The 26,313-nt window shown below is 46.6% G+C and overlaps 1 pseudogene; it reads left to right on the forward strand.

The window, feature by feature from the left end:
- The first annotated feature begins 581 nt into the window (after positions 1–581).
- LOC125543442 overlaps positions 582–26,313 on the forward strand; it is a 33,125-nt pseudogene continuing 7,393 nt past the window's right edge.

A 26,313-nucleotide genomic window follows, 5' to 3' on the forward strand; every position in this document is an offset into this window, starting at 1 on the left:
AGCTTAGGCATGGAGAGCGTGGGCTTCCTCTTTGATACCTGCAGCGATGCAAAAATGGGTCGGCTAAAATTGGCATTAGCATTTCATGTACGGTTTTCAGTGTTTTCTGTTTATTTCCCATCCTCCTAAACGTACAAGGGAACAGACCGAAAAAATCTTAAGGATGATCACTGTATAGCTATCAGGACTCTGGAGATCAAGAGCAACACGTTGGAGGTCAGGAGCACGAAACCCTAGCCACCGAGGAGCAAGCCCACGAGACAGTAAAGCATGACACAGTAAAGCACGAGCTGCGACCAGGCGACCAAACACCACGGATCGCTGCGGCTTCGGCAAGGACCGCGGCTGTTGAGCGCCTTGTATGGCCGGAAGGGCAGCCTCACCACCGATCGCCGCCATCACCTGTGGCGGCAGGCAAGCCAGTGGGGGGATTCTCTTTTAGATCGTCTAATGTGAAAAATTTCCTTTCGATCTTTCGGTCCAAGAACTAGTGTAGTTAACTATTGCTTGAGTTGATTGTACGTACAGTGAGCAAGGGAGGCACAACCACAGATCTGCAGGCGTGCACGACCACGACTCCTATGGATTCTGCTGTCCTCTAGTTCAGGGTAGACTACGAGCAAGTCAAGCAGCTTAGCATGGACGAGGTCGTCTCCTCTGACGTCGTCTCCGAAGGTCAACACGTGTGGAGGACCAACTGTTACCTGCGGGGACCAGAAAAGTACTCCGAGAAGGACAATGGAAATTACGTTTCCCTGTACTATAGGCACCTGAGCATACGCCATCTTGGATCCCTTCTTGATGGATAGAAAGGACGACCCATCAGAAGCCCAAAAGACGACGGAACTTCACAAGTTCAAAATCAAGGGCGACCCTTTTGTAGAAGACTAGGTTTAGGCCATGCAACATAATTGCATTGATCGGTGCACTGAGCACGTATATATGATGTACATGATAGGGGCCACAACCTCAACTATACAAGAAAATTAGGAGGTGGGCCCTAGACAGTGACACAGAGACTGAAACGAAACTTCTCAAAGGTGGAAGTAGGCAGTCCATTAGTCATCACATTGGCGAACTGTTGTGTAGTCGGAACATGGAGAACCCGGATGCGTCCACGGGCTACCTGTCTGCGCACAAAGTGAATGTCCAGCTCGATATGCTTTGCCCGGCAATGATGAACGGGATTGGCGGAAAGATACACCGCAGAGACGTTGTCATAGTAGACAAACCGTGCCCTGGGAGACGTTGTGATGCAACTCCTGGAGTAGCTATCATAGCCAGGTGCACTCGGCAATTGTGTTAGCCACTGCTGGGTACTCGGCCTCTACGCTGGAGCGCGAAACTGTGGGTTGTCGCTTGGACGATCACGAGACAAGGGAGGGACCGAGGTAGACGCAGTAGCCAGAAGTGGAACGACGTTTGTCAGGGCAGTCAGCCCAATCAGCATCAGAATAGGCCACCATATCCAGAGAGGTGGACGCCGTGAGAGTGAGTCCAAGAGACATCGTGCCACGGATGTATCGGAGATTCCATTTCACCAGTGTCCAATGGGAGTCACAAGGGGTGTGCATATGGAGACACACCTACTGAATAGCATATTACGGATCTGGTCGGGTGAGCGTCAGATACTGGAGAGCACCAACGATGGACCGGTAGAATGGATCATCCGACGCAGGCAAGACCTCGAGAGCCAAAACCTTGGCCTTCGTGTCAACATGAGTAGCGAAAGGATGATAGTTGAGCATGCCGGCACGCTCAAGTAGCTTATGTGCATACTTCTCCTAATGAAGAAAGAAGCCGTTGGGTTGCCGAACGATCTCAATGCCAAGGAAATAATGGAGAGCTCCCAAATCCTTGATGAAAAACTCGTCACGCAGCCGAAGAGTGATCTGCTGAATGAGGGCTACGGAGAAGGCCGTCAGGATGATGACGTCGATGTAGAGCAGCAAATAAGCAGTCGTGTCGCCGCGGTGATAGACCAACAAAGAAGCATCCGGGTGGGTGACGCAGAATCCCGTGTTTGAGGAAAACCGTCGATATGCTAGTACCAGGCACGAGGTGCTTGCTTGAGGCCCTAGAGAGACCGGGGCAGCAAGCATGTTGGGGAAAGCAGTAATTTCAAAAATATCCTACGCACACGCAATATCATGGTGATGCATAGCAACGAGAGGGGAGAGTATCGTCTACCTACCCTCGTAGACCGTAAGCGGAAGCGTTATGACAACGCGGTTGATGTAGTCGTACGTCTTCACAATCGATCGATCTAGTACCGAAGATATGGCACCTCCGCGATCTGCACACGTTCAACTCGGTGACGTCCCGCGAACTCACGATCCTGTGGAGCTTCGAGGGAGTGCTTCGTCAGCACGACGACGTGATGACAGTGATAATGTTGCTACCGGAATAGGGCTTCGCCTAAGCACCACTACGATATTACCGAGGAGGATTATGGTGGAGGGGGCACCGCACAACGCTAAAGATCAATGATCAACTTGTGTGTCTATGTGGTGCCCCCTGATACGTCTCCATCGTATCTACTTTTCCAAACACTTTTGCCCTTGTTTTGGACTCTACCTTGCATGATTTTAATGGAACTAACCCGGACTAACGCTGTTTTTAGCATAATTGCCATGGTGTTATTTACATGCAGAAACAAAAGTTCTCGGATGACCTAAAACTTCACGGATACTATTTTTGGAAATAATAAAAAATATTGTTAAAAGATCAAGACCAGGGGGCCCACACCCTAGCTACGAGGGTGGGGGCATGCCTGCCCCCCTGGGCGCGCCCCCTACCTCGTGGGCCCCCTGGGGCTCCTCCGACCTCAACTCCAACTCTATATATTCGTGTCCGGAGAGAAAAAAATCAAGGAGAAAGATTCATCGCGTTTTATTATACGGATCCGCCGCCAAGCCCTAAACACTCTCGGGAGGGATGATCTAGAGTCCGTTCGGGGCTCCAGAGAGGGGAATCCGTCGCCATCGTCATCATCTACCATCCTCCATCACCAATTTCATGATGCTCACCGTCGTGCGTGAGTAATTCCATCGTAGGCTTGCTGGACGGTGATGGGTTGCATGAGATTTATCATGTAATCGAGTTAGTTTGTTAGAGTTTGATCCCTAGTATCCACTATGTTCTGAGATTGATGTTGGTATGACTTTGCTATGCTTAATGCTTGTCACTAGGGCCCGAGTGCCATGATTTCATATCTGAACCCATTATGTTTTCATAAATATATTAGAGTTCTTGATCCTATCTTGCAAGTCTATAGTCACCTACTATGTGTTATGATTCGGCAACCCCGAAGTGACAATAATCGGGACCACTTCCGGTGATGACCGTAGTTTGAGGAGTTCATGTATTCACTATGTGTTAATGCTTTGGTCCGTTACTCTATTAAAAGGAGGCCTTAATATCCCTTAGTTTCCGCTAGGACCCCGCTGCCACGGGAGGGTAGGACAAAAGATGTCATGCAAGTTCTTTTCCATAAGCACGTATGACTATATTCGGAATACATGCCTACATTATATTGATGAATTGTAGCTAGTTCTGTGTCACCCTAGGTTATGACTGTTACATGATGAACCACATCTGGCATAATTCTCTATAACCGATCCATTGCCTAAGAACTTTCCATATATTGTTCTTCGCTTATTTACTTTTCCGTTGCTATTGTTACAATCACTACAAAATACCAAAAACATTACTTTTGCTACCGTTACCTTTTGCTACCGCTACCACTACTATCATATTAGTTTTCTACTAAATACCTTGCTGCAGATATTAAGTTTCCAGGTGTGGTTGAATTGACAACTCAGCTGCTAATACTTGAGAATATTCTTTGGCTCCCCTTGTGTCAAATTAATAAATTTGGGTTGAATACTCTACCCTCGAAAACTGTTGCGATCCCCTATACTTGTGGGTTATCAAGACAATTTTCTGGCGCCGTTGCCGGGGAGCATAGCTCTATTCTTTGAGTCACTTGGGATGTATATTTTCTTATCATTATGAAGAACTTTAAAGATCCAAGAACCAAGATTTATCCCTCAACTATGAGGGGAGGTAAGGAACTGCCATCTACCTCTGCCCTTGATTCACCTTCTGTTTTGAGTAAGCTTGCGACACCTAAACTTGCTTCTTCTATTAATTCTGATATGTTGCATATTATTGATGATGGCACTTCTACTATGCATGATACTTATGATGAAACTACTTCTATGCCTGATACTACTATACCACTCGGTGAATTTCTTGATGAACAACTCGCTAGGGCTAGAGAGAATGAAATTATTGAAACTGATAATACTGATGAAAGTGATTATGAAGACTCTCCTAATAAATATGAATTACCTGTTCTGTCTGAGGGCTATGTTATGGATGAAGAAACTAAACGAGACTTTCTTTCTTGCAATGATAGAAGTGATCTTAAGAAATTATTAGCTAAGCTTAAACAAAAAACTTTGAATGCTACAATGAAATATGATCCTGCTTATGCTACTTCGCCTATCTTTGTTACTGATAAGGATTATGAATTCTCTATTGATCCTGATATAATTACTTTGGTTGAATCTGATCCTTTTTATGGCTATGAATCTGAAACTGTTGTGGCACATCTTACTAAATTAAATGATATAGCCACCCTGTTCACTAATGATGGGAGAACTCGCTACTTTTATACCTTCAAATATTCATGTTCTCATTAAAGGGTGATGCTAAGATATGGTTTAATTCTCTTGATCATGATTGTGTGTGTAGTCCCCAGGATATGATCTATTACTTCTCTGCTAAATATTTCCCTGCTCATAAGAAACAAGCTGCCTTAAGGGATATATATAATTTTGTGCAAATTGAAGAAGAGAGTCTCCCACAAGCTTGGAGGAGGCTTCTCCAATTACTTAATGCTTTGCCTGATCATCCACTTAAGAAAAATGAAATACTTGATATCTTTTGTAATGGACTAACCGATGCTTCCAGAGATTACCTGGATAGTTGTGCTGGTTCTGTTTTTTCAGGGAGAGAACACTGGATGAAGCTGAAATTTTATTGAATAATATGTTGACAAATGAAAATAATTGGACACTTCCTGAGCCAGCTCCTGAGCCTATTCCTAAACCAACTCCAAAAAAAGGGGTGTTCTATTTCTCAGTCCTGAAGATATGCAAGAGGCAAAGAAATCCATGAAATAAAAGGGTATTAAAGCTGAAGATGTTAAGAATTTACCTCAAATTGAAGAAATACATGGTCTTAATTTACCGCCTGTTGAAGAAACACATGGTCTTTATAACCCGACAAAGGTAGTAAAGGTAAATTCTCTCTATAGATATGATAGAGCTGAAATCCCATTCACCAAGTTTGCTAGCCCATGCTTAGATGAGTTTGATAAATTTATGGTTAAGCAAGAAGACTTCAATTCTTATTTTGGTAGAGAATTATAACGCAGTGCTGATATGCTTGAACACTTGGGTGACTATATGGCTAATGTCAAAGGTGAACTTAAACTTATTAGTAAACATGCTTCTATGGTTACCACTCAAGTAGAACAAGAAAAAGAAAAATGATATAGATGCACCTAGTCCTTCTAAAAGGAAGAAAAAGAAAAATGATAGGACTTTGCATGCTTCTAGTGAACCTATTGCTGAAACACCTGAGAATCCAAATGATATTTCTATTTCTGATGGTGAAACACAATCTGGTAATGAACCTAAAACTAGTGATAATGTTAATGATAATGTTCACGATGATGCTCAACCTAGCAAAGATAATGATATAGAAAATGAACCTGCTGTTGATCTTGATAACCCACAATCAAAGAATCAACGTTATGATAAGAGAGACTTTGTTGCTAGGAAACATGGTAAAGAAAGAGAACCATGGGTTTAAAAAACCATGCCTTTTCCTCCCAAACCATCCAAGAAAAAGGATGATGAGGATTTTGAGCGCTTTGCTGAAATGATTAGACCTATATTTTTACGTATGCGATTAACTGATATGCTCAAAATGAATCCTTACGCTAAGTACATGAAAGAAATTGCTACTAATAAAAGAAAGATACCGAAAGCTGAAATTTCCACCATGCTTGCTAATTACACTTATAAGGGTGGAATACCTAAGAAGTTGCGAGATCCAGGAGTACCCACTATACCATGCTCCATTAAAAGAAATTATGTTAAAATTGCTTTATGTGATCTTGTAGCCGGGGTTAGTGCTATGCCTATCTCTTTATATCGTAGACTTGGCTTGAATAAGTTGACACCGACTGAAATATCTTTGCAAATGGCTGATAAATCAACTGCTATACCTGTCGGTAGTTGTGAGGATGTGCTATTGTAGTTGCAAACGTTACTATTTTAATGCACTTTGTTATTCTTGATAATCCCGAGGACAATAGTATGTCTATTATTCTTGATATTCCCGAGGACAATAGTATGTCTATTATTTTTGGAGGACCCTTTTTGAATACTGCATGAGCTGTTATTGATTGCACCAAAGGCAATGACACTTTTCATGTTAATGGTAATGAGCATACGGTACACTTTCCGAGGAAACAACCTCAAGTTCATAGTATGATGAACCACATCCGGCATAATTCTCTATCATCGATCCATTGCCTACGAGCTTTCCATATATTGTTCTTCGCTTATTTACTTTTCCGTTGCTATTGTTACAATCACTACAAAATGCCAAAAACATTACTTTTTCTACCATTACCTTTTGCTACTGTTACCACTACTATCATATTATTTTGCTACTAAATACCTTGCTGCAGATATTAAGTTTCCAGGTGTGGTTGAATTGACAACTCAGCTGCTAATACTTGAGAATATTCTTTGGCTCCCCTTGTGTCGAATCAATAAATTTGGGCTGAATACTCTACCCTCGAAAACTATTCGATCCCCTATACTTGTGGGTTATCATCCCCCTCCCCCGTATATAAAGGAGGGGGAGGGCCGGACCTATTATGGCGCGCCCCATGGGGAGTCCTACTCCCACCGGGAGTAGGATTCCCCCCTTTCCATGTAGTAGGAGTAGGAGAAGGAAGGAGGAAAGAGGGAGAAGAAAAGGGGGGCACCTCCCCCCTTCCTAGTCCAATTCGGACCAGAGAGGGAGGGGCGTGCGGCCTGCCCTGGAAGCCCCTCCTCTCTTTCCACTAAGGCCCATAAGGCCCATTAAACTTCCCGGAGGGTTATGGTAACCCCCGGTACTCCGGTATATGCCCGAACTTCACTCAGAACCCTTCCAATGTCCAAACATATTCGTCCAACATATCGATCTTTATGACTCCGAACTAACTTCGGTACATCAAATCACAAAAACTCATAAAATCGATCGTCACCAAACGCTAAGCGTGCGGACTCTACGGGTTCGAGAACTATGTAGACATGACCGAGACATGTCTCCAGTAAATAACCAATAGCGGAACCTGGATGCTCATATTGGTTCCCACATATTCTACGGAGATCTTTATCAGTCAAACTGCATAACGATATACATTGTTCCCTTTGTCATCGGTATGTTACTTCCTCGAGATTCGATCGTCGGTATCTCAATACCTAGTTCAATATCATTACCGGCGAGTCTCTTAACTCGTTCTGTAATGCTACATCACGTAACTAACTCATTAGCCACATTGCTTGCAAGGCTTATAGTGATGTACATTATCGAGAGGGCCTAGAGATACCTCTCCGACAATCGGAGTGACAAATCCTAATCTTGATCCATGCCAACTCAACAAACACCATCAGAGACACCTGTAGAGCACCTTTATAATCAACCAATTATATTGTGATGTTTGGTAGCACCCAAAGTGTTCCTCCGGTATTCGGGAGTTGCATGATCTCATAGTCATAGGAACATGAATAGTTATGGAGAAAGCAATAGCAACAAACTAAACGATCATTGTGCTAATCTAAAGGATGGGTCAAGTCAATCACACATCATTCTCTAATGATGTGATCCCATTAATCAAATGACAACTCATGTCTATGGTTAGGAAACATAAACATCATTGATTCAGCGAGCTAGCCAAGTAGAGGCAAACTAGTGACACTCTGTTTGTCTATGTATTCACACATGTACTAAGTTTTCGGTTAATACAATTCTAGCATGAATAATAAACATTTATCATGATATAAGGAAATATAAATAACAACTTTATTATTGCCTCTGGGGCATATTTCCTTCAGTCTACCACTTGCACTAGAGTCAATAATCTAGATTACATTTTAATGATTCTAACACCCAAGAAGTCTTGGTGCTGATCATGTTTTGCTCGTGAGAGAGGCTTAGTCAACGGTCTGCAACATTCAGATCCATATGTATCTTGCAAATCTCTATGTCTCACTCCTTGACTTGATCGCGGATGGAATTGAAGTGTCTCTTGATGTGCTTGGTTCTCTTGTGAAATCTGGATTCCTTTGCCAAGGCAATTGCTCCAGTATTGTCACAAAAGATTTTCATTGGACCCGATGCACTAGGTATGACACCTAGATCGGATATGAACTCCTTCATCCAGACTCCTTAATTTGCTGCTTCCGATGCAGCTATGTATTCTGCTTCACACGTAGATCCCGCCACGACGCTCTGCTTGGAACTCCACCAACTGACAGCTCCACCATTTAATAAAAACACGTATCCGGTTTGTGACTTAGAGTCATCCGAATCAGTGTTAAAGCTTGCATCGACGTAACCATGTACAACGAGCTCTTTGTCACCTCCATATAGGAGAAACATATCCTTAGTCCTTTTCAGGTATTTTAGGATGTTCTTGACCGCTCTCTAGTGATCCACTCCTGGATTACTTTGGTACCTCCCTGCTAAACTTATATCAAGGCACACATCAAGTCTGGTACACAGCATTGCATACATGATAGAGCCTATGGCTCATGCATAGGGAACACCTTTCATTTTCTCTCTATCTTCTGTAGTGGTCGGGCATTGAGTCTGACTCAACTTCATACTTTGTAATACAGGCAAGAACCCTTTCTTTGCCCGATCCATTTTGAACTTCTTCAAAACTTTATCAAGGTATGTGCTTTGTGAAAGTCCAATTAAGCATCTTGATCTATCTCTATAGATCTTGATGCCCAATATATAAGAAGCTTCACCGACGTCTTTCATTGAAAAAAATCTTATTCAAGTATCCTTTTGTGCTATTAATAAATTAAGTATCATTCCCGATCAACAATATGTCATCTACATATAATATCAGAAATGCTACGGAGCTCCCACTCACTTTCTTGTAAACACGGGCTTCTCCAAAAGTCTGTACAAAACAATATGCTTTGATCACACTATCAAAGTGTATATTCCAACTCTAAGAGGCTTGCACCAGTCCATAAATGGATCGCTGGGGCTTGCACACTTTGTTAGCACCTTTTGGATCGACAAAACCTTCTGGTTGCATCATATACAACTCTTCTTTAAGGTATCCATTAAGGAATGCAGTTTTGACATCCATTTGCCAAATTTCATAATCATAAAATGCGGCAATTGCTAACATGATTCGGATGGACTTAAGCATCACTATGGGTGAGAAGGTCTCATCATAGTCAACTCCTTGAACTTGTCGAAAACCTTTTGCAACAAGTCGAGCTTTATAGATAGTAACATTACCGTCAGCGTCAGTCTTCTTATTGAAGATCCATTTATTCTCTATGGCCTGCCGATCATCGGGCAAGTCAACAAAAGTCCATACTTTGTTCTCATACATGGATCCCATCTCGGATTTCATGGCCTCAAGCCATTTTGCGGAATCTGGGCTCATCATTGCTTCCTCGTAGTTCGTAGGTTCGTCATGGTCAAGTAACATGACTTCTAGAACAAGATTACCATACCACTCTGGTGTGGATCTTACTCTGGTTGACCTATGAGGTTCGGTAGTAACTTGATCGGAAGTTTCATGATCATCATCATTAGCTTCCTCACTTACTGGTGTAGGAATCACTAGAATTGATTTCAGTGATGAACTACTTTCTAATAAGGGAGAAGGTACAATTACCTCGTCAAGTTCTACTTTCCTCCCACTCACTTCTTTCGATGGAAACTCCTTCTTTAGAAAGGATCCATTCTTAGCAACGAATATCTTGCCTTTGGATCCGTGATAGAAGGTGTACCCAACAATCACATTTGGGTATCCTATGAAGACACATTTCTCCGATTTGGATTCGAGCTTATCAGGTTGAAGGTTTTTCACATAAGCATCGCAGCCCCAAACTTTAAGAAACAACAACTTGGGTTTCTTGCCAAACCACATTTCATAAGGTGCCGTCTTGACGGATTTAGATGGTGCCCTATTTAACGTGATTGCAGCTATCTCTAAAGCGTAACCCCAAAACAATAGCGGTAAATCAGTGAGAGACATCATAGATCGCACCATATCAATTAACGTACGATTACGATGTTCAGACACACCATTCCCCTGTGCTGTTCCAGGTGGCGTGAGTTGCGAAACTATTCCGCATTGTTTCAAATGAAGTCCAAACTCATAACTCAAATATTCGCCTCCACGATCAGATCGTAGAAACTTGACTTTCTTGTTACGATGATTTTCAACTTCACTCTGTAATTCTTTGAACTTTTGAAATGTTTCAGACTTATGTTTCATTAAGTAGATATACCCATATCTGCTCAAATCATCTGTGAAGGTGAGAAAATAACGATATCCACCGCGAGCTTCAATGTTCATTGGACCACATACATAAGTATGTATGATTTCCAATAACTCTGCTGCTCGCTCCATTGTTCCGGAGAACGGAGTTTTAGTCATCTTGCCCATGAGGCATGGTTCGCAAGTACCAAGTGATTCCAGAAGTCCATCAGAATGGAGTTTCTTCATGCACTTTACACCAATATGACATAAATGGCAGTGCCACAAATAAGTTGCACTATCATTATCAACTCTGCATCTTTTCGCTTCAATACTACGAACATGTGTATCACTACTGTCATGATTTAGTAAAAATAGAGAACTCATCAGGGGTGCATGACCATAAAAGATATTACTCATATAAATAGAAAAAACATTATTCTCTGATTTAAATGAATAACCTTCTCGCATCAAACAACATCTAGATATAATGTTCGTGCTCAACGCTGGCACCAAATAACAATTATTTAGGTCTAATACTAATCCCGAAGGTAGATGTAGAGGTAGCGTGCCGACGGCGATCACATCGACTTTGGAACCGTTTCCCACGCGCATCGTCACCTCGTCCTTAGCCATTCTTCGCTTAATCCGTAGCCCCTGTTTCGAGTTGCAAATGTTAGCAACTGAACCAGTATCAAATACCCAGGCACTACTGCGAGCATTAGTAAGCTACACATCAATAACATGTATATCAAATATACCTTTCACTTTGCCATCCTTCTCCGCCAAATACTTGGGGCAGTTCCGCTTCTAGTGACCAGTTCCTTTGCAGTAGAAGCACTCAGTCTCGGGCTTAGGTTCAGACTTGGGTTTCTTCACTTGAGCAGCAACTGGTTTGTTGTTCTTCTTGAAGTTCCCCTTCTTCCCTTTACCCTTTTTCTTGAAACTAGTGGTCATGTTGACCATCAGCACTTGATGCTCCTTCTTGATTTCTACCTCCGCAGCCTTTAGCATTGCGAAGAGCTCAGGAATCGTCTTATCCATCCCTTGCATATTATAGTTCATCATGAAGCTCTTGTATCATGGTGGCAGTGATTGAAGAACTCTGTCAATGACACTATCATCAGGAAGATTAACTGCCAGTTGGGTCAAGTGCTTGTGGTACCCAGACATTCTGAGTATATGTTCACTGACAGAACTATTCTCCTCCATATTGCAGCTGTAGAACTTATTGGAGACTTCATATCTATCAATCCGGGCATTTGCTTGAAATATTAACTTCAACTCCTCGAACATCTCATATGCTCCATGACGTTCAAAACATTGTTGAAGTCCCGGTTCTAAGACATAAAGCATGGCACACTAAACTATCGAGTAGTCATCAGCTTTGCTCTGCTAGGTGTTCATAACATCTGGCGTTGCTCCTGCAGCTGGTTTGTCACCTAGCGGTGCTTCCAGGGCGTAATTCTTCTATGCAGCAATGAGGATAATCCTCAAGTTATGGACGCAGTCCATGTAGTTGCTACCATCATCATTCAACTTAGCTTCCTCTAGGAAAACATTAAAATTCAACGGAACAACAACACGTGCCGTCTATCTACAACAACATAGACATGCAAAATAATATCAGGTACTAAGATCATGATAAATTAAAGTTCAATTAATCAAATTACTTAAGAACTCCCACTTAGATAGACATCTCTCTAATCATCTAAGTGATCACGTGATCCATATCAACTAAACCATTTCCGATCATCACGTGAGATGGAGTAGTTTTCATTGGTGAACATCACTAAGTTGATCATATCTAATATATGATTCACGCTCGACCTTCCGGTCTCCACTGTTCCGATGCCATTTATGCATATGCTAGGCTCGTCAAGTTTAACCCGAGTATTCCGCATGTGCAAAACTGGCTTGCACCCATTGTATGTGAACATAGAGATTATCACACCGGATCATCACGTGGTGTCTCAGCACGACGAACTGTAGCAATGGTGCATACTCAGGGAGAACACTTGTACCTTGAAATTTAGTGAGAGATCATCCTATAATGCTACCGTCGAACTAAGCAAAATAAGATGCATAAAGGATAAACATCACATGCAATCAATATAAGTGATATTATATGACCATCATCATCTTGTGCCTTTGATCTCCACCTCCAAAGCACCATCATGATCACCATCGTCACCGGCTTGACACATTGATCTCCATAGAAGCATCGTTGTCGTCTCGCCAACTATTGCTTCTACGACTATCGCTACCGCTTAGTGATAAAGTAAAGCAATTACATGGCGATTGCATTTCATACAATAAAGCGACAACCATATGGCTCCTGCGAGTTGCCGATAACTGTGTTACAAAACATGATCATCTCATACAATAAAAGTTACCATCATGTCTCGACCATATCACATCACAATATGCCCTGCAGAAACAAGTTAGACGTCCTCTACTTTGTTGTTGCAAGTTGTACGTGGCTGCTACGGGCTGAGTAAGAACCGTTCTTACCTACGCATCAAAAACCAGAACACGGTATAGTGATTGATTTTTGATCTTCAGAAAGAACCCTGTTCACTAAATCCGATTCAACTAAAGTTGGAGAAACAGACACCCACTAGCCACCTGTGTGCGAAGCACGTCGGTAGGACCAGTCTCGCATAAGCGTACGTGTACACGGTCTAGGCTGCTTCATCCAACAATGCCGCTGAATCAAGAATCAACTAGTGACGGCAAGCAATATGTATATACCCACGCCCACAACTCCTTTTTGTTCTACTCGTGCATATAACATCTACACATAAACCTGGCTCGGATGCCAATGTTGGAGAAAGCAGTGATTTCAAAAAAAATCCTATGCACACGCAAGATCATGGTGATGCATGGCAACGAGAGGGGAGAGTATTGTCTACGTACCCTCGTAGACCGTAAGCGGAAGCGTTATGACAACGCGGTTGATGTAATCGTATGTCTTCATGATCGACCAATCTAGTACCAAAGATACGGCACCTCCGCGATCTGCACACGTTCAGCTCGGTGAAGTTCTGCGAACTCATGATCCAGTAGAGCTTCGAGGGAGAGCTTCGTCAGCAAGGCGGCATGATGACGGTGATGATGTTGCTACCGGAATAGGGCTTCGCCTAAGCACCGCTACGATACTACCAAGGTGGATTATGGTGGAGGGGGCACCGCACACGGCTAAAGATCAATGATCAACTTGTGTGTCTATGGGGTGCCCCCCTCCCCCATATATAAAGGAGTGGAGGAGGGGGAGGGCCGGCCCTCCTATGGCGCGCCCCATGGGGAGTCCTACTCCCGCCGGGTGTAGGATTCCCCCCTTTCCATGTAGTAGGAATAGGAGAAGGAAGGAGGAAAGAGGGAGAAGGAAAGGGGGGCGCCGCCCCCCCCTTCCTAGTCCAATTCGGACCAGAGGGGGAGGGGCACGCGGCCTACCCTGGCAACTCTCCTCTCTTTCCAATAAGGCCCATTAAACTCCCCGGGGGGTTCCGGTAACCCCCCGGTACTCCGGTATATGCCCGAACTTCACTCGAAACCCTTCCGATGTCCAAACATAGTCGTCTAGTATATCGATCTTTATGTCTCAACCATTTCGAAACTCCTCGTCATCCGTGATCAAATCTGGGACTCCAAACTACCTTCGGTACATCAAAACACAAAAACTCATAAAACCGATCATCTCCGAACGTTAAGCGTGCGGACCCTACGGGTTCGAGAACTATGTAGACATGACCGAGACATGTCTCCGGTAAAGAACCAATAGCGGAACCTGGATGCTCATATTGGTTCCCACATATTCTACGGAGATCTTTATCGGTCAAACTGCATAACGATATACGTTGTTCCCTTTGTCATCGGTATGTTACTTGCCCGAGATTCGATTGTCGGTATCTCAATACCTAGTTCAATCTCGTTACCGGCAAGTCTCTTTACTCATTATGTAATGCTACATCCCATAACTAACTCATTAGCCACATTGCTTGCAAGGCATATAGTGATGTACATTACCGAGAGGTCCCAGAGATACCTCTCTGACAATCGGAGTGACAAATCCTAATCTTGATCCATGCCAACTCAACAAAAACCATCAGAGACATCTGTAGAGCACCTTTATAATCACCCAGTTACGTTGTGACGTTTCGTAGCACACAAAGTGTTCCTCCGGTATTCGGGAGTTGCATGATCTCATAGTCATAGGAACATGTATAGTTATGGAGAAAGCAATAGCAACAAACTAAACAATCATCGTGCTAAGCTAACGGATGGGTCAAGTCAATCACATCATTCTCTAATGATGTGATCCCATTAATCAAATGACAACTCATGTCTATGGTTAGGAAACATAATTAACCATCATTTATTCAACGAGCTAGTCCAGTAGAGGCAAACTAGTGACACTCTGTTTGTCTATGTATTCACACATGTACTAAGTTTCCAGTTAATACAATTCTAGCATGAATAATAAACATTTATCATGATATAAGGAAATATAAATAACAACTTTGTTATTGCCTCTAGGGCATATTTCCTTCAAAGCACACATGGCCGGGATGAGAGGCGTCGACAAAACCAATGGGCTCCTCACCGTAATCCTGCTCCTCAAGGTGCCTGTCAAAACCGGCGGATCTCGGGTAGGGGGTCCCGAACTGTGCGTCTAGGCGGATGGTAACAGGAGACAAGGGACACGATGTTTTTACCCAGGTTTGGGCCCTCTCGATGGAGGTAAAACCCTACTCCTGCTTGATTAATATTGATGATATGGGTAGTACAAGAGTAGATCTACCACGAGATCAAGGAGGCTAAACCCTAGAAGCTAGCCTATGGTATGATTGTTCTTCGTCCTACGGACTAAAACCCTCCGGTTTATATAGACACCGGAGAGGGCTAGGGTTACACGGAGTCGGTTACAATGGTAGGAGATCTACATATCCGTATCGCCAAGCTTGCCTTCCATGCCAAGGAAAGTCCCTTCCGGACACGGGATGAAGTCTTCAATCTTGTATCTTCATAATCCAGGAATCCCGCCGAAGGTATAGTCCGGCTATCCGGACACCCCCTAATCCAGGACTCCCTCAGTAGCCCTTGAATCAGGCTTCAATGACGACGCGTCCGGCGCGCAGATTGTCTTCGGCATTGCAAGGCGGGTTCCTCCTCCAAGTACTTCATAGAACATTTTGAACACAAAGGTAGTGTCCGGCTCTGCAAAATAAGTTTCCGCATATTGCCATAGAGAGAATAATATTTACACAAATCTAATCTGCCGACGTATTCCATAGCGTGACATCACACCACGGCCAAGTCTTTATTCGAATCATTTTACTGTCCCACCTCAGCGCGTTTAGCGAGGCAGTTTCCTTGGCAAGTCTTGTCAAAGCAGAGATCGTGTCCCCTTATTCCAAGATTCTCATCAATAAGGGCGTGGGTAACCCAGTCATACATGTTGGTATGTTTTCTCGATCAAAGGCGAGTCCCAAACGGTCACGGGGAGGGCCCTTGGTATTCAACCTCTTATAAAGAGATCAAGGCCTTACTCCTTTCTTTCAATCTCAAACGAGTTCGCCCTTCGCCTCGAGTTCCAACACCAAAGGCTCCAGATTTCAGGCGCTTCGGACCTTCGACAATGTCCGGTTCTGACCTTCGAGGCCGATGGATGCCCTCCTCCGTCACGGAGGAGGACGTGCTGAAGTTGAGAGAGGCCAGGTTCTTGACCGGCGAAGTCTGGCATAGGCTGCCTGCTCAAGGGTAGGTCATTCCCACTCGCAAGCCTGGTGAGAGTGTGGTGTTCATGTCTCACTTCCTTCGGGGGCTAGGCTTCCCGATGGATCCCTTTGTGAGGGGGCTCATGTTTTATTATGGGCTGGAATTTCACGACTTAGCTCCGGAGTCCATCCTCCATATTTCCTCATTCATCGTCGTGTGTGAAGCCTTCCTCCGTATTACTCCTCACTTTGGACTATGGTTCAATACCTTCAAAGTAGAGCCGAAGATGATCGAGGGACGGCACGTGGAGTGCGGAGGTGCTTTTATAAGCAAGAATGTTGGTGCTCCATGGCCCGAGGGCTCTTTTCAAGAGGAGTCCAGCTTATGGCAACGAGAGTGGTTTTACATCACCGTTCCCAGGGGCACCAAGTGGGTGGCGCCACCTGCCTTTCGCTTGAGTCCCCCACCACAGCTAGTGTCATGGGTCAATAAAGGACTGAACTGGGGGCCATCCAAGGACGTGCCCTTGTTGCAGGGCCGCATTCAAGATCTCTTAGAAAGAGACATTAGCCTGGTCATAGTGACACAGGTTATGTTGATCCGCCGAGCCTTGCCCGGCAAACGTCGCCCCTACGCCTGTGGGAGTTCAATCCAGAGGGACCACGAGCTCTCCAGCATTTCATGGGCGCAATGCCCGTGGAGATGTACAAATTGTTTTTCGGATCACAAGCAGTGTGTCCGGACTTGACCGAGGACGCAGGCCTGAGCTGCAATCGCCCGGATACTCAAGTAAGTAGCCTTGTGCCCGGACTCGCTATCCGTATATTTATCATAAAATTGCCCCTAAAAGAGATGTCCTTTAAATAGGAGTGGATAGCAAAAGCAAAGCTAATCAGGTGTCCGGCCCCCCTTCCCGAGACCATGCCGGATCCCGTGCTAGTCAGGATGTTGGAGGTTGTGCCTTCGGAGGAAAGCGAGGGAGGGGACAAGGAAGCTACAGCCTCCTCAAAGAAGGTTGTACGGAAGGGAGGAACCGAAAATTCCTTTCCTCAGGGAAGAAGAGGACCACCTCTAATGACCCGGATACCATGGCCTCAAAGCGGGGGAAGAAATCTTCGTCAGAGGATCCTGCGCCGGGGGATACTTCGGCCGAATTATGCCCTCAAGGGGATCATTCCTCCACCGAGCCGTAAGTAGAGAGGAGTTTTTCTTTTTAAGAAATGAGAGAAATCCTTGCGTTATATCTGAGAAGAGTAATCGAATATTTACCTTGTAGCTCGGACCTTAGCCCTTCTCAGCAGAGCTCGTCTTCGGGGGATCTTCTTCCGGAGATGATGGAGAGCGGAACGCCTCCCCCTGCCGTACCGCCTTGCGAGGCGGGCGTCCCTGAGGTATCATCGTGGAGGGTTTCTCCGAATCCGGCAGGGCCGGAAGGTAGTCATATGGCCCCCCAAAGCACTCCACGCCCGGCCTTCGAAAAGGGCCATCGGACGAGTCCGGCACCGTCTCGTGGGCGGTCGGAGGAGCTGAAGGATCTGCTAGGGCGAGCATCTATCTCAGAGGAGCACCGTGCATTGATGGGTACGGTGATTGAGAGGATTTCATCCGCGGAGAGCGGATTGCACGAGGCCGTCGGGAGTTTACTGACAGGTTTTGAGGTACGCGAAATAATGTACCCTTTTTGGACAGTTGCGCATAAATAAGATGCGCCCTGTGTAGATACTAGCCCCTGGGACTCTGTGCGTTGTCAAAAGTGACGGCGTGTAGAGGATCATAATACCAGGTCTAATATGCCGCCTTCATACGTAGGTGGCGAAGTGTCGGGTGGCCAGCCGGACTGATGAATTTGCCGAGCTAAAGCGGCAACTTGACGTGGCAGATGCCGATATCGCGCTTATCAACAAGCGGCTTGACGAGGCACAAGGTGTGTAATTACTCCGGCGGCACCTTGTAAGAGGAGCTTTATGCTAGTATCTTACAATGTGTGCGCTTGATGCAGATGGTGCTACTGCCATGGAGAATCTTTGGGCGGAACTTGCCCGAGCCAAGGAGCAAGCCAGGAAAAGTGATGCGGCTGCCGGAAAGGCAATTGAAGAGCTGAAAGCCGAACAGGCTGCTCACTGCCGAAGCAAGAAGGAAATGGCCGAGGTGGCTGTGAAGCTGAAGAGCGCTGCTGACCGTTGCAAGCTTCTTGAAAAAGAAGATCGGGCGGAACAAACGGACCTGGAGAAGGCCGTTGGCGATACCAAGGATGCTCGCTCTGCGATGAGAGCTATGAAGGAGGAGCTGCGTCAGGCCGGAGAGATCGCGGCTGGAAAGCCCTTTATGCTGCAGAGGAAGTTCTGTGATCCTAAACATGCTCCGTTAGACCGGATGTGGAGTACGGCGGACACCTATCTGGATTTGGCAGCAAGTGCCGCAGATGCGGTCGAACACTTCCGAGATCAAAAAGATCGCGAAGTGGAAAAGCTCTTTTGGTCGCAGTTCCACAATCCGGAGCGTCCATTGTCATTAGCCGATCGTTTGGCCGAATGGGCCGAGCTAAATAGGTTGTCCGGACTCGCCATGAAGTATGTCATGAGTCATCTGTGGCCAGAGAGGCCAGAGCCGAAAAGTTATTTCTACTTAGTGCAGCAGTTCCTTGGTGTGGCGCCGCATATCAATGCGATGAAGAGGTCAGCGTGCATAGAGGGTGCGCGGATGGCTCTTGCCCATGTCAAGACATACTGGGTGGAAATGGAGGCCACTGCTGTTGCATCCCCAGACTCGGATGGAAGCCGAGTACCTGCCGAGCACTATTTTCAGGAAGTTCTGCAAGGCGCTCGTTTAATAGAGACGCAGTGCTCGAAGGATACTATATTCGAATAGCATATATTATTGTAAAACAATATTTTTGATAAATTGTAGAAGCTTTTTATACTTGTGCCTGCAAGTATTATAATACCTCCTGTGCAGCCGTTTAACATATATGTATATATAATCTGAAAGATGGCAGTCGTCTGCTTCAGCCCCCACGCACATAATGCGGGGGTGTTCGCAAAAGGCGCATTTTCACACTTGATCCAACGTCTTGGTCCTACAAAGGAGGTGATAGCGCAGAAAACTAGGCAATCGGACTATGATGCTTTATCACTTTCACTTAGCCATAGGAGTTTGACAGTGAGGCTACTTATATAGCCCCTGGTGGCGCCTGTGCTCGCCCGAACTCGGGGCGCGTATGTGCCTGGCCAGGAGGCGGCCCTTCGTTAATGCGGAGGAATCCTAAAGATTCCGGTAAGTCATCGAGTGGTTGACCAGTCTCACGCTATATCATGACAGTTAGTTTTTGGCTTTCTCTACTAAGGTGCTCGCCTGGCCGAACCGGGGCACAATCGCAGTAGTTCTCCTGGTGCCGCCTTAGCCGATAGAGCAGAACGTAAGGTAGCAAAACACAGGAGCCGGGGCAAACCCAACATTTGACCAAAGACATGATTCGGAGCTGATGCATATAAGGCCAAACTCGCGACGCCGAACACTCCCTAAGGTATTCGGTCTTTATGAGGGCGGGCGGGATAACGCCCTTAGTAATAAGCCCCTAGTGTCCAAGTATGCGCAAAACTCTGACGTGGCCACATGCCAAAACGCGAGCCTCCTCCTTGGTTATACCAAGAAACCAGGAGATGTGTATCAACAAGAGACAGTAAAAAAGGTTTACGCAGGGTCTTAATCTGAAAAGAATCCTTGGAACGGGTCCCTACTGCATGTATGCGCCTGTGTCTCCGTTGTGCCGTATCCTCGACGGGCGTAGCACGGTGTTTATCTGTAAAAGAGAGGAACTTAGTTGAAGAAATATCATGCTGAACATGAGTTATACTAAATAAACAAAGTATAAATTGAAATGGGTAAAATTGAGCTTTATTGTCTCTTGTTTTATATGCGCGGAGCCCTAGTACAGGGGTATACGTCTATTAAGCCTTTATCAATTGTATGTTTATGCCGGACTCGGCTAGCCGTGTCCGTGGTCTTGATGACCTGTTTAAGTGCCTTGGCTGGTGAAGCCACTTTATTGTGGGGTTGTCAAGGCAGCCGCACTGTCTTCCGCGCGGGAGGAACACTCAATGTTTTCCCTTTAATGAGATGATGGCTCATGGACCGGGCATCTTAAGCGTAAGAGAAGAATAATGCGGTATTGCGTTAAAGTGGGCGAAAGCTTCGCGTCCCAGTAGTTCTTGATAGCTACTTGAGAATGGAGCGATGTGGAAAGTTAGCTGCTCGCGATGGAAGTTATCGGGGGAGCCGAACATAACTTCTAGCCGGAGAGAACCCATGCAACGGGCATCCGGGCCTGGCGTTACCCCTTGAAAGGAGGTTTTGATATGGCGAATTTTTGTTGGGTCTATCCCCATGTTGCGGATTGTGTCCTGGTATAACAGGTTTAGACCACTGCCGTCGTCCCTCAGGACATTTGTAAAGTGGAGTCCGCCGATTATTGGATCTAATACCAAGGCAGTCCAGCCTGCGTTCCGGATACTTCTAGAGTAATCTTGGTGGTCGAAGGTGATCGGTTTTAACAACCATTGGCGAGACTCCTTTGGGATAGGCCGTATGGCGCGTATCTCTGTTGGCGCCATTCTGTTCGTCACGTGAAGTAAGTTTACTGTTTTGACTTCTTGTGGGAAATCCTTTTGTTTCCTGGTGCTCTGCTTGTGGGGTTCGTCGTCGTCCTCACATGGTGTGTGGAGCCCCTTGTGTTCGGCATTCAGTTTTTCGGATTGCTTGAAAACCCAACAATCTCTGTGGGTATGGTTCGCAGGCTTCCCGGGAGTACTGTGTATTTGACATATCTTGTGCAAGATTTTGTTTAAGTTGGATAGCTCGTCCATGCTATCCTTGAGGGGCGGCTTTCTCTGATTCTGCCGCGAGCTTTTGAATCCGGCGTTGACCGCCGTGCTCTTTGGGCTGTTTCCCTTATTCCTGCGCTGGCCCTTGCTGCGTTGGAGTTTTCCGTTTCCATCCCTAACTTCGGATGTACTTGGGTCACTGGTGCTACATCTTGCCAACCAGCTGTCCTCTCCTGCGCAAAAGCGGGCATGAGGCTTGTTAATGCGGCCATTGTTCTTGGCTTTTCTTGGCCGAGGTGTCTAGCCAGCCATTCGTCTCGAACGTTATGCTTAAAAGCTGCTAGGGCTTCGGCATCCGGACAGTCGACTATCTGATTCTTCTTAGTAAGAAATCTGTTCCAGAATTTCCGGGCTGACTCTCTGGGCTGTTGAGTTATGTGATTGAGATCGTCTGCATCCGGAGGGCAGACATAGGTCCCTTGAAAATTTGCCCGGAAAGCATCCTCAAGCTCTTCCCAACTTCCAATGGTGTTTTCGGGAAGGCTTTTGAGCCAATGTCGGGCTGGCCCTTTAAGCTTGAGGGGTAAGTATTTTATGGCGTGGAGGTCATCTCCTCTGGCCATGTGTATGTGGAGGATATAATCCTCGATCCACACCCCAGGGTCTGTTGTTTCGTCGTACGCCTCTATGTTTACGGGCTTGAATCCCGGTGGAAATTCATGGTACAGCACCTCATCGGTGAAACATAGGGGGTGTGCGGGACCCCTGTATTTGGGTGTGCCGTGATGTTCGGATATTTGTTGTGTTGCATTGCTTACAAGAGCTTGCTTTCTTGGCCCGTAGATAGATCTGGCTGGGCCATCTTTTTGATGCAGATCCTTTGGTGGATCGCGTGCCGGCTTGTGTGCGGCGCCGCTTGCCGCTCCATGCTGGCCATGCGGTCGTCTATCCGACCGGGTGGCTTTCCTATTTTTTGACTGCGGGGGCTCCAAGGCCTCCTCGTCAAATTCAGGCAGTAGCTTTCGCTTTGGATAGCTTTTTGTGCGGCGACTGCCGCCATATTTGTCTGCGGTGTTGCGTACTTTGCTCCATCTGATTCTAAGTGCATCTTCCGCAGTTTTGAGCTTCCGCTTCTGCTTTTTCAGGCTATGCACAGTGGCGACGAGCCTTTTGTGGAGGTTTTTCTGCTCCATGAGCCTATCCGGCGTAAGGTCGTCCGGACTGTTGTTTTCGCCGGCGACGGGGTGTTCGGTTTGTTTATCCAAGTTGCCATGTTCGGACGGTTGCTCGAAGGCATGTTCGTCGTCCGCCGGCTCGTCCTGCTCTATGGCTGGGTCTGTATGGCTACTGTCTCTGTCGAGGCGGGGCTTGGGGCGACGCTTATGTCGCTGCTTTGATTGCTTTTCGAGTGAACGATTCCTCATTGCATCCTTGTGTTCCTCGTCGTCGCTTCCTTTGGGTGTGTCCACCATGTATACATCATGAGATAAGGTGGCTGTCCAATGCCTTATAGGCATTGGTTCATGTTCATCTCCTACGTCGTCGTCCATACCGTCGATGTCTTCGGAGTCGAAGTCGAGCACGCCGTTTAAATTATCGACAGTGGCTACGAAGTGGGTGGTGGGTGGGCATCGAATTTCTTCGTCGTCAACATCCCAATCCTGTCGGTCATAGTCCGGCCAGGACTCTCCTGACAAAGAGAGAGACCTGAGTGAATTCATAATGTCGCCGAAGGGCGAGTGCTGAAAGATGTCTGCGGTGGTGAACTCCATGATCGGCGCCCAATCGGATTCGATTGGTAGGGGCGCGGAGGGCTCGGAGTCCGGGGAAGAGTCCGGCATCTTGGAGTCACGGGCTTCGCGGAGGACAAGGCTGGTGTTCGACTTGATCGCCATAGAGATTGCAGCCCCCAAGGCGGTGTCTAACCACCCATCCTCGATTGGTGTGGTCGGCTCCGAGCCAAGGGTCGGAGCGGACACAGGTGCGGCCTCCAGGGCACTGTTCGGCGGCAGAGCTAGATCATGCCCATCGTGACAGTGCGGCGCGCTCGGCTGCGGCTCGAATCCGTCGAAGATCAAGTCTCCGCGGAGGTCGGCCGTGTAGTTTAAACTTCCAAATCTGACCTGACTGCCAGGGGCGTAGCTTTCGATCTACTCCAGATGGCCAAGCGAATTGGCCCGCAGTGCAAAGCCGCCAAATACGAAGATCTGTCTGGGGAGAAAAGTCTCACCCTGGATGGCACCGTCGTTGATGATCGGAGGAGCCATCGGGCCTAAAAGTGACGACACATAGGAACTCTCAATGAAAGCACCAATGTTGGTGTCAAAACCGGCGGATCTCGGGTAGGGGGTCCCGAACTGTGCGTCTAGGCGGATGGTAACAGGAGACAAGGGACACAATGTTTTTACCCAGGTTCGGGCCCTCTCAATGGAGGTAAAACCCTACTCCTGCTTGATTAATATTGATGATATGGGTAGTACAAGAGTAGATCTACCACGAGATCAAGGAGGCTAAACCCTAGAAGCTAGCCTATGGTATGATTGTTCTTCGTCCTACGGACTAAAACCCTCCTGTTTATATAGACACCGGAGAGGGCTAGGGTTACACAGAGTCGGTTACAATGGTAGGAGATCTACATATCTGTATCGCCAAGCTTGCCTTCCACGCCAAGGAAAGTCCCTTCCGGACACGGGACGAAGTCTTCAATCTTGTATCTTCATAGTCCAGGAATCTGGCCGAAGGTATAGTCTGGCTATCCGGACACCCCCTAATCCAGGACTCCCTCAGTGTCCATGAAGAAAGGCGTTGGAGACATCCATCTGATGAACTGGAAGCAACGGGAGACCGCCAACTGAAGGACGATGCGGACTGTGTCCGGTTTGACAACCGGTGCAAACGTCTCAGTGAAGTCAACTCCCTCACGCTGCCGAAACCAACGAACCACCCAACAAGCCTTATAGCACTCAAGCATGCCATTCGAGCGGGTGTTATGATGAAAAACCCACTTTTCGCTTATGACGTTGGCGCGAGGAGGCCAGGGAACCAGTGTCCAGGTACGGTTCCACTGAAGAGCATTGAACTCTTCCTGCATCGCAGCAAGCCAGTGAGGATCACATAGGGCTACTCTGGCGGACGTAAGAATCGACGACGGCTCGGTGGTGGAGGCAGCAACGAGATACTCGTCGTTGGAGTACTACAGGCTCGGGCGGTGGACGCTGGCCCTGGCCGAGTGAGAGGGCGAGACAGAAACTCCGGGACCACAGTGGGCATGGGTGGTGAAGAGCTAGTTGCGTCTGAGGCCGAAGCTGAGGTGGAGCCCGAGGGGGCGGCTCCTCCCAAGGAGGACTCCGGGCCCGAGGCGGTCAATGAAGGGAGTGTCGGCTAGGCGGCTGGCGATGTGCCGGCGACGGGGACGCGGCCAAGGCAGCCGGGGAAGGAGCTGGCGGCAGCGATGGCGACGACGAGCCGGTCGGCGAAGACGCCGGTGACGAGGCGGCTGGTGAGGGTGGCGTGGAGGCGCGAGGATCGTCGAAGCCCGAAGGCAGTCCAAGAACCGAGCGGGGCGATCCACCAGACGGGGTCGTCGGAGGGCTGCCGATGGACGGTGGCGACGAGGCGACGAGAGGTACCTGCTGCTGAAAGGGAAACACCTTCTCATCAAAGTAAATGTGTCGGGAGGGGAATACACGATGTGAGGCAGGCAGGGTCGTAGCAGCGGTAGCGTTTAGTGGTAGGTGGGGAGCCGAGGAAGATGCAAGCAATGGAGCAAGGTTCAAGCTTATGAGGCATAGTGGCGGCTATGCTAGGATAGCAGAGACAACCAAAGATGCGAAGCTCATCATAAGAGGGTGGTGCATCAAAGAGAAGATGATGGGGTGCAAAGTTCCTGCGAGTACGATAGGGGCAGATGTTAATGAGGAGTGATGCGGTGGCGAGAGCGTCAGGCCAAAAGCGCGGAGGCACATTGGCGTCAATGAGAAGCATACGAACGCAGTCATTAAGTGTGCGAAGAATGCGCTCAGCATGACTGTTTTGTTGCGAAGTGTACGGATATGTGAGAGAAAAGTCGTCCCATGTGTGGTGAGGAGAGTGCAAACAACTAAGTTATCAAACTCCTTCCCATTATCTGTTTGGAACGCAAGGATGCGATGACGAAACTGCATGAAAACATACAAGTAGAATGCAGTGAGAGTGGAGATAACATTAGACTTACGCCGCAACGGGAAGGTCCACACATAGTGTGAAAAATCATCAACAATGACAAATAATAAAGATAGCCCGTATTACTCGCAACTGGAGAGTTCCATACATCACTATGAATTAACCCAAGCGGGTATGATGCAACATGAGAAGAAGCCCTAAACGGAAAACGAGCATGTTTGCCGAGGCGACAAGCATGAAAAGGGTGATCGTTGATCTTATTACACGTGAATGAGAAACTCCGAAGTATATGACGAAGGGTGGCGGGGTTGGGATGACCCAAGCAAGAATGGCAAAGATCCACACTAGTGGCGAGGGCAACTAGGGCGACGTAGGTGGTGGGGGCAGTGGAGTGGACCGGGTAGAGCTCCTCGGGGCTGTCACACCGGTGGAGTACCATCCGGGTACAAGCGTACTTAACAAAATAAACCACACTTGTCAAACTCAACGGTAATAGGATTTTCACATGTAAAATAACGAACAAAGACAAGATTTTTAATAAGATCAGGAGAAACTAATATGTTATATAATGACAATGTTGTATATGTAGATGGAAAAGATGCATTACCTATGTGAGTAATGGGAAGTGAGGAACCATCACCGACGGTGATGCTAGCGGAAGTGTGGACGGGATAGGAGGTGTGGAGGTTACCGAGATGAGCAGTGATACGTCTCCAACATATCTATAATTTTTTATTGTTCCATACTATTATATTATCTGTTTTGGATGCTTTATATGCATTAATATGCTATTTTATATTATTTTTGGGACTAACTTATTAACCCAGAGCGAAGTGCCAGTTTATGTTTTTTCCTTCTTTTTGAGTTCTACAGAAAAATAATATCAAACGGAGTCCAAACGGAATAAAACTTTCGTGATGATTTTTCTTGGACAATAAGACACACATAGGACTTGGAGACAAAGTCAGAGGAGTCCCGAGGAGGCCATAAGCCTTAGGGGCACACCCCGGGGGGCGCCAT

This window comes from Triticum urartu, chromosome 1, assembly GCF_003073215.2.
Source record: "Triticum urartu cultivar G1812 chromosome 1, Tu2.1, whole genome shotgun sequence".
In the NCBI taxonomy this organism is placed as follows: Eukaryota; Viridiplantae; Streptophyta; class Magnoliopsida; order Poales; family Poaceae; genus Triticum; species Triticum urartu.